Genomic DNA, 15,910 nt, shown 5'->3' with positions numbered 1-15,910 from the left:
TTTTTCCCCCGGCTTGTATATACGCCCATCCTTCTAGGGCTAACTTATCTTTTGTACATTGACACAATCTAATACACTTTGTGTTGTGTGCATTCTTGCTTCTTCTTCTCCAAGCTTTGTGTGCTTTCCTGCAACCCTAATTCCAACAATTCCCCCCACTTTTTCAATATCAACTTTTTACAGCCTCTTTTATAAGTTTCTCTTGTGATATTGTACATATTGGTGAAGCCTTGACACCATTGTTATGAGTCGACCCTAGATCTCTACCTATGAATTTCAATACCTAACCATTACACCCACCATCTTTACATAAATGACTATCAGAGAATAAATTAAATAATCTTCTAATGTATATAAAAAAAAGAGATTTTATTCAAAAAGCCCTTCTAGTTATGTTTGTTGTAAAAAGATTTGATGGATAAGAATTACATACAAGACTTTTGTTCTCATGCATACAATTTTTTACATTCAAACAGGTATTTGATTAAAGTTCCAATAAAGGGCACTCACATACTCAAGGTGCCAAGCTTTGAACTCACATAACAATTTAAAAGTAGTTGGTGATTGAAAAGGATGTGATTACATTTGCACCGTTTCCGTGTATGATCGATAGGAATGTTTGGAAAGCCTAAGTCGCCCTTCCTCATTTAAGAAGAGAGAACTATTCCTTGCACCTCTATTTATGACTAGCATTTGTGATGGTAAATAGAAGTAAAAATACCATTTCATGTCATAGTCCCACCTTACACATGGATCATATTGAAATTACAGATTCTCTACCCAACTTGCACGTTATTAATCAAGTTCTTCATAGCAACAAATTACAAAATGTCAACTGAGCTATGTAAATTCGATGTGTGTGTGTGTGTGTGTGTGTGTGTGAGTGAGAGAGAGAGAGAGAGAGAGAGAGAGAGATAATGCGTTCTCCTGACGAGGCCAACATTGCAACAGAGAGTGCTTCTGTATGTATGTCATGCATGTGCATCTGCACATGCACACGTTCACTTTTTCTGTATCTCCCATCTCCCTCTATATGTGCACAAATACATGCACACACACGTACAGGTGCATGCACCTTCTTGCTCATTCAACGTTGCTAATAACTTGCATTTCACTCAAAAATATCTTCATTCAAAATCAAGGCTAGTCAATCTCAATGCAACTGCTCCAATTGTGTAGGCACGCTCGATTAAGATCTACCGTGCTCGATTAAGGTCTAGCATTTGATGATAAATGTAAAATTGCTACTTGAGCATCAGCTCTTTTCATAGAGCAACCACTTCCTAGTGAGCTCCCTACCCCCGCAGCCGGGCCAATTTGATCATACGTATATAATTTCTGATATCAGCTCTCCTCTGATGTTCAAAGACGGAGGATCGTTCTCAATGTATCTGTGAATCTTTTGCGCTTCGTCTCCTGCTTGCCAACCTTGCAAAGGCATTTCCTCATAACAACTGTAACGGAATTACCACACATCCATCCATCAACCCACAATCTGAAAAGACAAGGGCATCATATTCACACATTCCTAGCACTTCATCAACTTACAGTTTATGGTACGCCAAGGCTCGAGCTAACGTTGTACTCGTTGATAAGCGTTTGTGGACACTCGTAGGAAGCGGCAGCTAGAGTGAGGAATCATGTGCAATACACCAAGATATCATAAGCAATGATGTGATACGCTCCAATAAACGTTGATGTACTTAACATATTAGCAAGATATTATAAGCAATGACGTGATACGCTCCAGTAAACGTTGATGTACTTCACATACCTCACTCGCTTGGGGTTTTCTGCCCCGTTTTTGTGGTGCATCTCCCAAGCCTCCACCATTGTAAAGCTCTTGAATAGCCTCCATTGCTACTGTATTTCCATCACCTCCCTTTTCCTCTCCTCTAAAGATGCCATTTGAGATCAGAGCGAGCGGATAGATGTCTGTTGCTTTTAGGAAAGGAATGGGAACAGGCATATATCGAAAGCAACTACCAACCACAAAAAATATAAATTTAATATATACCTAGATGAATCCAGTATCATGCCCATGTTCACCTTTTAGGAACATGCATGTTATATACTCATGGTAGTTATCCACAAGACTACATAACTATCAACACCGTTATGCATAGTATGGACTAGATACTACGACATCATCAGTGCCCAATAGTGGGTTAGATTAAGTGCTCACTACAAGAGAGTATCATGCATCAAGGTAGCCGTCAAACATAGTAATTTTTCACCACTGCTAGAGCTGTTGAGTTAAACGAGCGATGACGGTTGAGAGCGAGGTTCTGGATGGCTTAAATTCGACACTAATTCAGGGGGCGACAAGGCCTCTGATGAGAGGATTGCCCCGTTAAAGAGCTCATGCATCTGCAGTCAAACTCCAATAATTCAGTGTCGACAAATTCACCTACCATGACATGCAAAACATACGCCTAGATGAATCCAAGATCATGCCAAATTCACCTTTTAGGAACGTGCATGTTATATACTCATGGTAGTCATCCACAAGACCATATAACTATCAACTCCATTATGCATAGTATGGACTAGATACTACAGCATCCCTACTAACACCATCAAAGCCCGATAGTGGGTGTAGAACTCTATATCAAGATATGCTCTCATACACGCAGTCCACACACACTTTTTTTGTGTGTAAAACCACTGTTCTCTCTCTCTCTCTCTCTCTCTCTCTCTCTCTCTCTCCAACACCCACACCCACACCCACACCCACACCCACACCCACACCCACTCGCACTCGCAGCCCCACCCCACCCCCACCCCCACCCCCACCCCCACCCGCCCCCCGCCCCCGCACGCGCACTCGCACTCTCAACTCCATTGCATATCTTGCACACAAAAATATGGACTCAAATGAGGAGTGAGAGATCAAACTTTAAATCACCGTCTTGTTGAGGTTGCCTCTCAAGATTAGCATCCATGGCAAGCTTTAAATCACCGTCTTGTTGAGGCACAGAATCCTGCCTCTCAAGATTAGCATCCAAAGAATCCATGGCAAGCTTCAACGATGCTCCTCGCTCGTCCGCTTTGACTGCTTAAATCTTCCAAATGCACAACCATGGTGCTCAATTCACCTGAATCTGATGCACAACAACTTTCCTCGGTACAACACGTGGAAAAACCACATGGGCACAGCAAGGAGGGAGCTCTCTCACCTTCTTCATTGGAGACGCCTGTTCCTTCTCCTTCCAAAGGCGAACCCTTTTTGAAGGATTCTGAAGGCATAACTTTCTCTGTTTTCACGAGAAAGGTACTCGCATGCGCCTCACCCATTTTCAACATTCCCCCTTTTTCCCAAGACCATTGCTGTTGAGTCAAACATATGGGGTAAATAAAACAACAAAAAGGCTTTCACCCTTCTACTCTCTTGATTGCAAAAAGCTCTTCACATTTCTGTATTTCTGTAATACCTGCTTTAAGCTCATTTCGCCTCCTGTTTGCAGTGATTTCCGGCTCCTGCTGGATACCATGCGGTACAGATTCAGATTCCAGCCTGATTAACCTTGCTTTCTCAATCCTTGGGGCCATACAGCTAGCAGTGCCGTTGTATCTTTCTATAAATTTGTGCTGTAAGTCAAGCATAACCAACAAAACCATTAATTTCACACACAAGCTCATGACCACTTACATGTGCATATTAATCTGCTTTTACTTCTTGATTCTATTCTGGAACGAAACCAGACACGAGTGATATAAACTATACCCAAAACAATCAACCCAAGCTTTTCACTCACTTTAAGCATGTCTGTTGTTGCAGAAGGACGCAGCCTGGTTTCTTTTGTTAAACATTTTGTGACAAACTCATGGAAAATCAATGACCTGAAATTTAGCCGATTCATTAAAAAGGCACAATATTAGGCAGTAATTTGCCTGAATTCAAATTGTAGTTTTTCTATTGGTGATAAGGAAATGGAGTTCATTAGGTTCAAGACGCACCGAAAGTAAAACATCTGTCTATTTTGAAACTAATGCTCACATGCATCTTCTAAATATTTATTTTGATAATAAGTCAATCATCACGGATACAACAGACATTTAATCTTGTACAATGATGCGTTGCTTTATATATGCCATCAGGAAGTCAGAAGAATCTTATCTATAAATCATAGTTTTTTCATACTTGTATGTTTCACCATGTAGATGTATTCAACATATGGTCTATGAATGCGTATGAAAAAAAATAACATACTTGCCCTCAATCAATATAAATGTGCTTAACTTCTCATGTGTTTAGAATAATTTTATGTACACCCTCTAAAAAATTACTCAGAAAATAAGGCACAACTCATTTTTCCTTATGGGGAAAAGGCCACTTTCCCTTGGTTTTTCCTTGTAGTATTCAACATCATGAGCTTCTGTAGATGAGGCACCGCATACCTAGCTAGGTGCGTTTGAGGGCAGGGGACTGCCGGTCCCCCCACCCCTAGCTAGGTACGTGGTGCCTCCCCTGCAGAAGCTCGTGATGTCGTAATAATCAGTAAAGCAGGAATTACATTGGGAATTTTGTCTAAAACTTCTTATGAGAAGCGCGTATGTTTCAGATGATGAGAAAATACCATACTTCAAACATACTTTCATACCCATATGGGTATGTCGTATGTCCTGACGTACAAAAGAATTATGCTAGAAATAACCTTCATAAAAAATAAGGAAACATAAATACACATTCCCTCAGAGTAATTAGGATGAGAGTAATTAATGAAAAACATTTGGCCAAGAACTCCTGGCAATACACTTGCAATACTCTAGATGGGCACTCTTAAGTACATTTTGATTGCAGCATAAAGACTAATACATTATATGAGCTGGACATCAAACTAATAAGCTTGGATTAGGACAGCTGTTATTCAGCATAGAGACTAATACATTATATGAGCTGGACATCAAACTAATAAGCTTGGATTAGGACAGCTGTTATTCAGCATAGAGACTAATACATTATATGAGCTGGACATCAAACTAATAAGCTTGGATTAGGACAGCTGTTATTCAGCATAGAGACTGCAAATTTTGTACCCATCAAAAACTGTTGTAATACATTATTAACCAAACACAACAAGCACTCAAGAGTCAACAATAATCCCCTTGCACCCCTACCTTTGACAGTGAGGTTTCAAGAAGCAAACATAGAGATTTCATTACACAACTCTCCACATGGAGCTTGACACTATGACAGATTTAATACGTAGCCTTCTTGTATAAAGGTTGGGGTGTGCAAGGCCTGATAACCAGTGGAAAATGGGATCTTGCCAAAACTTTCTCTTGTACTTTAAAAATTGGTATGCCAGTTTAAACTTTGTCTTGTACTTCAAAAGTTGGTATGCCAGCTTAACATTTCTTAGACCATGCAAGAAAGACCTTAATGTTTTCATCTACACCAAGAAGACTGATGCATACCATTTCTCCTTATTTGCCAGCATGGGTGCAGGCTCCCTCAAGATTATGAAAAGTATCTGTACACAAAGTTTACAGCCAACAATTAGGTAACAAACTAGGGGATTAGGTTGTGGCTAGACTGCAGACTATCTGCATGCACTTAAGTGCATAAACCTAGATGTGCATGATTGAAGATATGACCGACCTTGCAAGTATAAACAAGAACAGCTGCATATAGAAAATGGAAGTATTGAGGCCTCTAATTTGTCAACACAAACTTAGGCCACATAGGTAGCCAATGGCTACAAAGATGAGATGAAAAAAATGATGCGACAAAGACTCACGATATTGAACTGATAAGGAAAACAATATGAATTTGAGAACCAAGTCGAATGTTGAAGGTAAGGGGCTGAGATGTAGTGAACAAAACTGTCTACAAGATGCCTACTGGGCCTTAAGGCCAGGATAAGATTTCATCTCATGAAAAGCTCATCTCACACATAACCAACCTCTCATTAGTTGACCAAGCTTAATATTTATTCTCTCTCCACCCTTATGCTTTGAATTTGTCTCTCTAATCTTAGGTGTTGAATTCATCTCAACAAGACCTAACTCTCAAGTATCATCATCATGCTCATTAGACAAAGGTTAGTGTAAATGTTTGCATCAAATCAATTCTTTTAATCTTTCTGTGCATCCTCCATTTCCTCTTTGCACACTTCAACCTCTTTATCAGATATTTCAACAATATCCTCCACTGGAAATCATAAATTGATAAGTATCTTCCACCCTTACTATTGCCCAGCTTTTCTAATTTGGGCTGCTTTGTCTGTTGCTCTTGATAGTTCAAATTTGTGTGTATAAATAAAAGCATTTCTATCAAAACTCTCCACCTCCTCCTATACTGTCTTCCCTTCAACATGAAGACCCAACATAAGATGCTTTACATTAAGATCCATCAAAAAAGGGCACTTTTGTTAATTTCGGGAAAAAAATGGCATCATGACTTCGATGCCAGCAAAATTACATTGCAAAATTAAATAAATGACAAACCTACCCTCAGAGGATGCACATTGTACCTTGGAGGCAACCCCTACAGAAAGCAAAACCGAAAAATAATCATCATTTCACAGTAGTGCCCATAACAAGACACTTTATAGTGTAATATGGAATGACTCGTTAAGGTGACATGAGAAGCAAATATCTGACCTCAGCCATCTCAATTGCAGAGATTCCGAGGGACCACACATCAACCTGCATTCAAATATAGCAGAGACTGTGTTTCTTACAAAGATAGTGAATGATGTCTTCTTAACCTGATAAAAGCAATGCATGAACCAATAGTACAGCTCCCAATCCCTAACCTTCCCATCGTACCGGGTTCCTTGAATAACTTCTGGTGCCATCCAATGGGGTGTCCCAATTGACTGCAAAGAAAATAAAGATTTTTAACACAGAAAACAAAAAACTTCTAAATTGCGGCATAAAGAAGGTCAGAAACCATCCACACCACCAAACTCCATGAGCAATAATTTATGCAAGCACATAGTTAAGACCCACAATTCCCTCGATCACAAAAGAACAAAGAGAACAAATGTTATCTTTACGTTTCCTTGAATGAACAAAAAAAGAGACCACAAACTCAAAACAAAAACCCATGTGCACATGTAATGCCTTCTATATATATACCATCATAAGGCCTGAGCTTAACAATCAAGATGAAGAGAGGAGAAAGACACACACACACACACACACACACACAAGCAAACAAACAAATCCAAAACATAAAAGTAAAAAGTAACACGACTAAAACACAAAATTGCAAGAGCAAAACAAATCACCAAGAATGCTTAATAAAATTACACAATAAACATAAGAAGGACGATGGCCTAGAAAGACAGTGTGTGTGTGAGCCAAAGATTAAATCCATGGGAACCTTAAAAAGATTTTAAAATTTTCCAATCAGATTTAGAGAGAGAAAGAAAGAAAGATTATATTAACATCTACTGAAGGCCACCATGGCCTAAGAGACAAATCCAATTACAAGTATCCATGTCTCTATGCATCATGGATAAATGGAAAAAAAAACTAGATACGACCACAAACGTATATGTGGCTCAGAGCTATGCATCTCCCGACCCATGCATCCTGTCACTATCATGCTATAGGTGTTCAAACGTACATGTGGATCAAAGCTATGCATCTCCTGACCCAGCATCCTATCACTATCATGCTATAGGTGTTCAACCATACTCTAGTACTCTGTCCCCCATCCTAAGGAAACACCTGAGTAAAACCTCTATCCTCCAACGCATGTGACATCAACCCATAGTTGACATGCGAACATTCTTGTAGCCACTCACCATTTGTTCTCTGAGCAACCGCAATATCTCCCTCATCCGGTACATGCTGATCATGCACTCCAAGACCAAGATCCGCAACACTCGATGAAGAAGAAAGATAATGATCCATAGCCCTGGAGTCTACCACCCTGTACACCCCTTGCTGCTCAAAATCAACAGCCGGACGCTTCCTCCTGAAATGTCCAATCTTGCCATACCGATGGCAAGTCTTCTCCTTCCGTTTTCCCTTGTTCGTAACACCGGACTCCTGTCCAGTCAAAGCTTCCAAGCCCCCTCCGTCTGAGGTGCTCACAAACCTCGTAGTATAGTTCAGACATCGATCCCCTTTGGGCATCTTCCTTACCATCCACTCGTGCATGAATGAATCATCACTATCACTGTCATCATCAACCACTTTCTTGCCCCTCTTCTCTTCCTCCTTAGACACGGCTGCAAAACCATGCACCTTACTGATGACAAAGAAGGCCTACAAGAGAACCGTACCTTTTTGCTCGAGAAGCACCGACAATGGTGCTGTTGTCCACGCAATAAAAAAGATATTGATTCTTTCTATTAATAGAGTCCATATATATGTGCACACCTGACAGGTGGCAAGCCTGGCCAGTGGGATAGAGAAGTCCTACTACTACAAGGCAAGCAAAGATGAGCTAAAGTTGGTTCACGAGGATGTGTGGTTGAAGCTCTATTTATAGAGTAAGTTGTTTTAAAAGGTGCCCTAGGCCTTTTACTATATGAAGGGGGCATTAGTTATGCACAAAGAGGTAGTTGTGTAGAGCCTTCACTAGGCAATCGGCAGCTGTGGGCTCATGATGGAGCATGCATCGAGGTATGTGATGCCACGATTTTGTATGGCCGGATCATGTGGCTGGATCATGTGCAAGGCTTGGGCAAGATCCTTCGCATCTCCTTGTTTCTCTGGTGATTGTGCACGTGCAAGGCGTTCAAATTCTCAGAGATGGGTCACCGGTCACCACACTCTCAAACCCCTCTTGCACCTCTTTTGCAAGAGTTCATCCTACAAATCCATTGATTGAGCAATCTAAACAAAAGAGAAATCCTTTCCTTGATCTTTGAATGTCTGAATACAAAGACAGGTGAGCCTTAATGAGAGATATGGATTATTATAGGGAGCCTACTGGGGTGGCAGTTTTTAAAGGAGACTTGCTCGCAAATTTTCAAGTGCACGCTCTCCACCACCTCATAGGTTCGAGTAGCGTTTGAAGGAGAGCTCATTCATTTGCTTTGCAGAAGGGGCATGTGACCAGAAACGGGATCATCTAGATCGCAACACACGTAGAGAGCATAGTTTTTGTGGTATCTTTTTCAGCCTTCATTAGGTAGCCCGCAGTGGTCCTCTTTGCCTCCATCCCCCCTACAGCCGTTATTGGCTTTTTCTTCAGTGGTTCTAGCCATGAGCTAAGCATATGTACTTGATACCGTTTATTCTGGAATCCAGCCAAGACCCATTATCAGCTTCTTTTATTTTGGTTCCAGCCATTAGCTGAGCATATGTACTTGATACGTTTATTCTTGAATCCAGCCAAAGAGCTGAGATGTTGTATCTGTTTAACCGGTGGTGATCCAGCCAAGAGCTGAGATGTTTTATTTGGCGACGGCACTTTGCTGAATTTTTGTACATTTTGATGAAATAAAATTAGAAAAAGGCTTGCAACAACACTCGCACTTAAATACTCCTCACCGGTGAGTATGTCCCAAGTCCATGCGGTACATACATAATACTTCTGCGCTGCAAGCAAACCTTGTGCTTCCTTGCTGCCTTGTAGCTCATGCAAGCATGACAAGCCATTGCACCAACATGCTTCAATCTCCACTATTTCACATATTGTCCATCCATGATTGCATTCTGGAAAGCCTACTCAAAGGTGACCTAGATGGCATGGAGCTTGCTTTACAGAGTTGAAGCTGGATCAAGTATGATGATTCAGCAGACTAGTCTCCAGAACCATAGAACAAGTGAAATGGTAAGAAATGGAGGTCTAGAGAGCGAGAGGTATTGGAAAAAAAAGTATCCCAAGCAACCACGCCTACCAACCAGCACCTCCTTCGGATAGAGGAGTCTGCATATATACCTAAATGAATCTAGGAACATGCCCAAATTCACCTTATAGAAAGCTGCAAAATTAAAAAGTCATCCACAAGACTACGCAGATAGCCATTGGCTTTTGACACATACCTGTGGCTATACTGATATTTTGGGTTTTAATGATCTTCAATACAAGGCAGGAGGTTATATTTGTACTCATGTACTTGTGTTAGTGCGAGCAACTTATACATATATATAAATATAACTAAATAAATCCAGGATCATGTTCAAATTCACCTTTTGGGAACGTGCATGTTATATACTCATGGGAGTTCCACAACCTAACTATGAACTTAGTATATGGACTAGATACTATGACATCCCCAGTAGCATCCTCAGTGCCCAATAGGATGGACTTATAGATATGAAAGGGCCATAGTAGTAATACACCTTACACTCACAAGATAACACAAGCTTAAAAAACTTAGCCCTAAGGTTTTTACACAAATAGACAACTTACTCTACAGAATCTGCATCTGCTAGGTGAATGCAGCAGCAAATTGAGAGCAAAATTTGCATACAAAATTTCAATACACATAAGTGCATTCAAGAAACAGTTTTTATCGAATTTAAAGAGTGTGAATACTGTGTTACGTTTCGATAGCGTCCTTGTCAACTGAGCAGCAACCCCAAAGTCACCTGCATGCAAGCATCTAATCGTATCTTTCATGGTACGCTTCAAAAGTTCCATAGACTATGGCATACATGAAAACCACGTATATAACATTTTCAAGCAATAGCCACAAGGGATTCTCACCAAGCTTCACCTCCCCTTGTTCTGTAAGTAGAATATTACCGCCTTTAATGTCTCTATGAACCTTGAATATATGATGAAGGTATGCCAAACCCTATCACAAAAGATCAAAGCATGAAACAAATGGTAATACCTTTCCTGAGAATTGAATACAGTTGTCTGATGCTTGAACCTTACAATGCTTTAGAAAATTGAAATGTCTCTGGTAAGATATACCACAAAACTTTCCCACTGACAAGGTCCCAAGGGGAGAGACCCAAAAAAATATCAACTTTGGACTTAAATACCATAAAACGTATTAGTAAGAGGCCTAGTAGTCATACACAAGAAGTTTTAGAAACTTTTCTACTATAATTCAAACTTTGCGGATTACAACATCATGAGCTTCTGCAAGCGAGGTGTAGCATACCTAGGTGCGTTGGGGGCAGCAGCCCCCTGCCCCCACCGCACCTAGCTAGGTATGAGCAGCCTCGTCTCTGCAGAAGATCACGATGTTGAACGTTGGGTGCCTCTTTCCCACAAGGGTGTCAGAGGGCGCAGCGGAAATGAACAAGACAAGGGCGCTAGAGAGAGGGAAAGAGATGAAATAATCAGGAACACTATTCAAGAAGATGCATACAAGAGAGAGGTCTCGCAAGGGTGTGACCTGTAGGTGAGGGCTCAAGGGACTCAATAATGAACTGAGGGAATGACGACCTATGGCAGCCTATTTATAGGCTGCCAACCTCCAGGTAGGGTAGTAGGCCAATAAAACCTACGCTGCCTAAAAATAATAAAAATGATAAAAAGCCCAAAAATGGGGTGACTAACTGAAAGGGTGGCCAACCCACAAACAAGGGCTTGACACTAGGACATGACACCCGCTAACAAAGGGATAATGCCCAAAACTTCTTGTGATATAAGCCTAATAAATTAAGGACCTTTTGGTTTAGTTTATAGTAATTTTAAATTACAACTATGTTTAAGAAATGTGGAACATCTTGAAACTGTGTCATGGTTTACAAGACGCATTCATCACGACTATGCTTCAGATGAGGCAACATGAATTAATGGCAAAGTTGATAAAGAATTAGCATGGGCGCAGGCTTTGGCGAGCAACAAATGCCAACAATTCAAGAGATGCGCAAATCTCAGAAAAGGGGAGTAAAGTAGCCATGAGCCTTATCATTATTTTAGAGCCAAAGCATATTTCTCATGGGAAGAGCAAGCCATAATGTAAAAACAAGTAGATTCTGCAGAAAGGCAAGTCGCGAACCAAGCAAATCAATCAAAGTCCAATCATAGCACCACATCCCCTTCCCTCATATGACAAAAGCATACATTGGTATGTGTAGTATATGCACAAAGTAGAAGATGTGTGCTTTAGTAGCCCATTTAACGACAACAAAAATCTATGCAGACAGCCCGCCCGGTTCGTCGCTACTAATGTTCTAGAGATTAAATAATATCTTCAAGATCTAGTTGCCCAAATTCAAGTAAAAATGATTGCTAGACATTTCATACAAGATTAAGACCAATTTGAAGATTCAAGAACCAAGCAAGTTTCTCCAGTCTTTGATTCAAGTTATCAATTGCTTCACCATCGAATTTAGTGATGATGAGAAAAGTAAAGAAATAGCTCTCAAGTGACTAGAAACCAAGCTTAAGTTGTATACTAATCACAATTACAAAGTTTATACCAATTCAATTACCTGCACATCCTTCTGCATGTACCTTAAAGCAGCAAAGAAGTCCTCTCCTCGAAGAAGCGCCGCTGCGCTGTGAAGTACAACAGACGAATCGTCATCATCTCTGAGGGGGTAATGAGGGTGTATATCAGAGGGATCATCGGTGACGTCAAACGCATCTGTGCCCGCAAAGCGCTTGGCCAAGCTCTGAAGCAAAGGAGGGGGGGAATCGACATCATCATCTTCATAGTCTTCATCTTCATCATCATCACCAATGCGCCTGTGGTGAAGCATGGTGGCATAGACATCACCAGGCTCGATGTGGCCATCGCTTCAATGGTGGCCTGCAGCAGAGGAGGAGGCGTCGCTACGACCACCACCATGGATAACAACAGTAGAGTAAATACCTGACTCGGCATCATCGCCGCCGCCACCTACGCCACCTTCTCCTCTGTACATTTCTGCGTTTGATGATGACTCTGAAGCTCCCTGCGACGCCATTATGCTCATTTACTGCATTCCTGCTGGTTAAAGGTCTCTTTACTCTGTTACGTCAGCATTTGGTCATCCAAGTCCTCACACACACAAATAATCAGCCTAACACTCTTTTCGTAGCTGGTCGTGCCCATTCCAACTTTTGCGTGACATGAAGCAGCACACATTCTCGCACCAGGTAATTAACCTCTTGATCACCTAATTTAGTACACTGGAATTATAAGCTTTATTGTTATTCCAATTCCAAAAAAAAATTTGAGCAGAGATTCAATCAAGAGAGATGAAAATTGGAGCAGCAGAGATTCAATCAAGAGAGATGAAAATTTGGAGATAACCATCTTCTCAATTTTGTAGATATATAGTCAATCATTTTAGTAATCTTGAAGAAAATCAATCGCTCACACGCTTGTGCGGCAGGAGAGAGCCATGACCTTCCTTGCAAGACGAGAATAGCCTACTGAACCACCCCTCCGTTGGTTATAACCCTAGCTTTTAGAAGGGTCTATTCACATAACTGGACACCCCCAATTCAAGTCCGTCCATCGTAGCTCTACCACAGGACCCTCAGCCTAACATTACTCCCAGTTTTCGTCCTCAAAAACAAAAGTAGGAAACCTCTTATCAAGAGTACTAATGTCTTCCCAAGTTGATCCTTCCTCCGATCTATCTTTCCATTTAAAGAAACCTTGTCTCCTAAGATGGTGCCGTGTCCGCTTTTCTTGGAAATCCAAGATACGTTCGGGCTCGTGCAGCAATGCCGGAGGTTCAAATAGATCAACAAGAACACTTGTATCCACCCCATTGTCATCCTTGCCAAGTCGTTTGCTTAAATGACTAACATGAAATACGGGGTGGACCTTAGAATGTTCAGGCAGAGCTAACTTGTAGGCCACGTGACCTACACGCTTAAGTATTGTGAAAGGCCCACAATATTGAGGCGACAATTTTAGCACTTTGCCAATTTTCAAACTTTCTGAATTCTCCGAGACTCGGAGAAAAACTTGGTCTCCTTTTTCAAAGGTGACAACTCTGTGTTCATTATCTGCATAATGGTTGTATCTATCTTGGGCGCACTTAACATTATGCTTAGCGACTTTCATCATCTCATTATGATCTTGAAGAAAGTCCCCGTCACTTGCTGGATTCACTCTGTAGCTAACCCCACCGCTATAGGTTGCAATCCATACATAAGCATGAATGGGCTAAATCCTATAGCCACAACTGTTATAGGCAAACTCTAAAATGGAAAGATAATCTTCCCAGTTTTTTTTTTCCCCATGAAAAGATCCTTCTATTAGTTAAAAGAGTTTCCGCCCCCACAAGCTACAAACTACCCTCATAGGGCAAGATACAAATGGCGGGAATAAATGTCCTAAACAACACACCCACTCTCTAGCTAGGCAATCTCATATAATGGGGGGGGGGGGGGGGGGGGAGAGCCAGACAGGTGGCTGGTACTGCCAACGGATGGTACCGCTGGTCTGCATGAAGAAGGGGCCATCTCTCCAGAGTCGAAGAAAGGCCGCTCTATGCCGTTGCATCCTGTCGGAGCTGCCCTGCAGCTGCTTATACTGTCCCCGCAGAGTGTGGATAAGCTCCAACCAAAACGCACGGACAACCTTTGCTGGTGGAGTCCTCTTGCCCTCGAAAGCACAAGAGTAGCGTGCTCTCTAGATGGACCAAGCCGCTACACCACCAATCAGCTCCCAACACTGGTCGATCCCTACTCCAAGGGTGGTTGCTACAGTCGGGGATCGGAATCACTATGATCCTGCCACCCTGTATTGTAATCGTTGTGTTGTCCGCCTCTGTCTCTTATCCCATGGCAGGGCCTGACTCTATGCAGCAAGCCACTGCCCCCCATGTGAAGGTCCGCTGTGTAAGGCTTGACATCAAGTGCAGTACTCATCCCCATACCTGCTGAGCCGCTGGAAAATCCCAGATGCAGTATCGCTGCGTCTCTCGTGCGCGGCCGCAGCATGGGCAGAATCCACCATATGCCAGCCACACTCCGACTGCCGTCTCTATGTGTGCCAGGAGCCAGATGAATAGAGTGATGCGCCTAGGCCTCTGGCAGTCCCAGAGTCTTTCCCAGAATTCAGTGAGGAACTCTCGAGAGATGCCCTGTCTACATCAGTGCTCTGGTGCATTCTGCAGGTGTGCCACCTATCCTCGCTGTCTGAATGTGTCTCCCCAAGTGTGATGTGTACTGGAAGAAAGGAGTCCCAGGGCTATCCAGCGTTGTAAAGGGGTCTGGCCATAACCACTCCCCAGGATCCCACTGAAATCGAGAGAGCGGACGACTCTCCCATGCCCAAAGACTCCAAGCCGGATCCTCTGCCTCCGCTGCTAGATCCAGATCGACAACCCACTTTTTGCCGAGGGATCCCATAATCCGCACTCTCTGGAAATAGCACCGAGACACAATCTTTGTCTCCTCTGTAGTCTGTCGTAGTCGGCCTCCCTCTACCACCTCAAAGCATATACATCCTATGAGCTCTGAGGACCCTCGACTGCAATAAGAATCTCGTGCCACGTGAATGCCCACATCCATTGGGGTGTGTCAGGGGTCTCGTCTATCTTAGTCCAGGCCTCGGGGATAGCCATGTAAATCTCTGTACACATCTAGAGTGCCCCTCGCATCCCAGCCAACTGCTCCCCCTGAAGCTGTGGGGAGAGCCATCTAAAGTGCTTCCAGTCTCCCGGGCTCCTGGCCGGTCCAGAGTCCATCACTCCCCAAGAGAGAGGTGGCCAAGCCCCAAGCATATGTCCCTGCTCCATTGTCACCATTGGGCTCCAAATCATAGGCTGCCTAGCGTACTCCTCTGGGGACTCTAGTGCCCGCTAGAAGAGGGCTAGCCGGAGCTCCTCCCAAGCTCGTAGCAAGCTACCGATAAATCTATTCTCAAAGCGGTGGCTCATCCCCACCCGTCGAACATCCGTGAAAATCCACTGCACCCCTGGTCTCTAGGGTCCACCATGCATTGGGTTCCTTTCATGGACTCTCTGCAGCAAAAATTGCTTCCAAGGCTCCCCACCTGGCAGCAAACCTCTGACTATGAGCTTTCCCAACAAAGCTCTGCTCTAGCATGCAGGATCCACGAGGCCTAGCCCTCCCCGTGAGGTG

The 15,910-nt window shown here is 42.6% G+C and overlaps 1 pseudogene across 1 annotated transcript; it reads right to left on the bottom strand.

Moving 5' to 3' along the window:
* Positions 1-780: 780 nt before the first annotated feature.
* Positions 781-13,556, bottom strand: LOC147618011 (serine/threonine-protein kinase 1-like; annotated as a pseudogene). Its single transcript, XR_015262201.1, has 15 exons — positions 12,313-13,556; positions 10,625-10,715; positions 10,454-10,506; positions 6,765-6,827; positions 6,610-6,654; positions 6,458-6,493; positions 5,422-5,477; positions 3,759-3,843; positions 3,435-3,591; positions 3,180-3,330; positions 2,909-3,104; positions 2,263-2,333; positions 1,775-2,017; positions 1,549-1,625; positions 781-1,454 (listed from the first exon to the last, which is right to left on the bottom strand). The product of XR_015262201.1 is annotated as a serine/threonine-protein kinase 1-like (transcript).
* Between the last annotated feature and the right edge of the window lie 2,354 nt (positions 13,557-15,910).

This window comes from Cibotium barometz, chromosome 36 (genome assembly GCF_041138505.1).
Source record: "Cibotium barometz isolate CiBa-2024 chromosome 36, ASM4113850v1, whole genome shotgun sequence".
In the NCBI taxonomy this organism is placed as follows: domain Eukaryota; kingdom Viridiplantae; phylum Streptophyta; class Polypodiopsida; order Cyatheales; family Cibotiaceae; genus Cibotium; species Cibotium barometz.
Note: the sequence above shows the minus strand (reverse complement) of the source record. Positions and strands in the feature narration are given on the sequence as shown.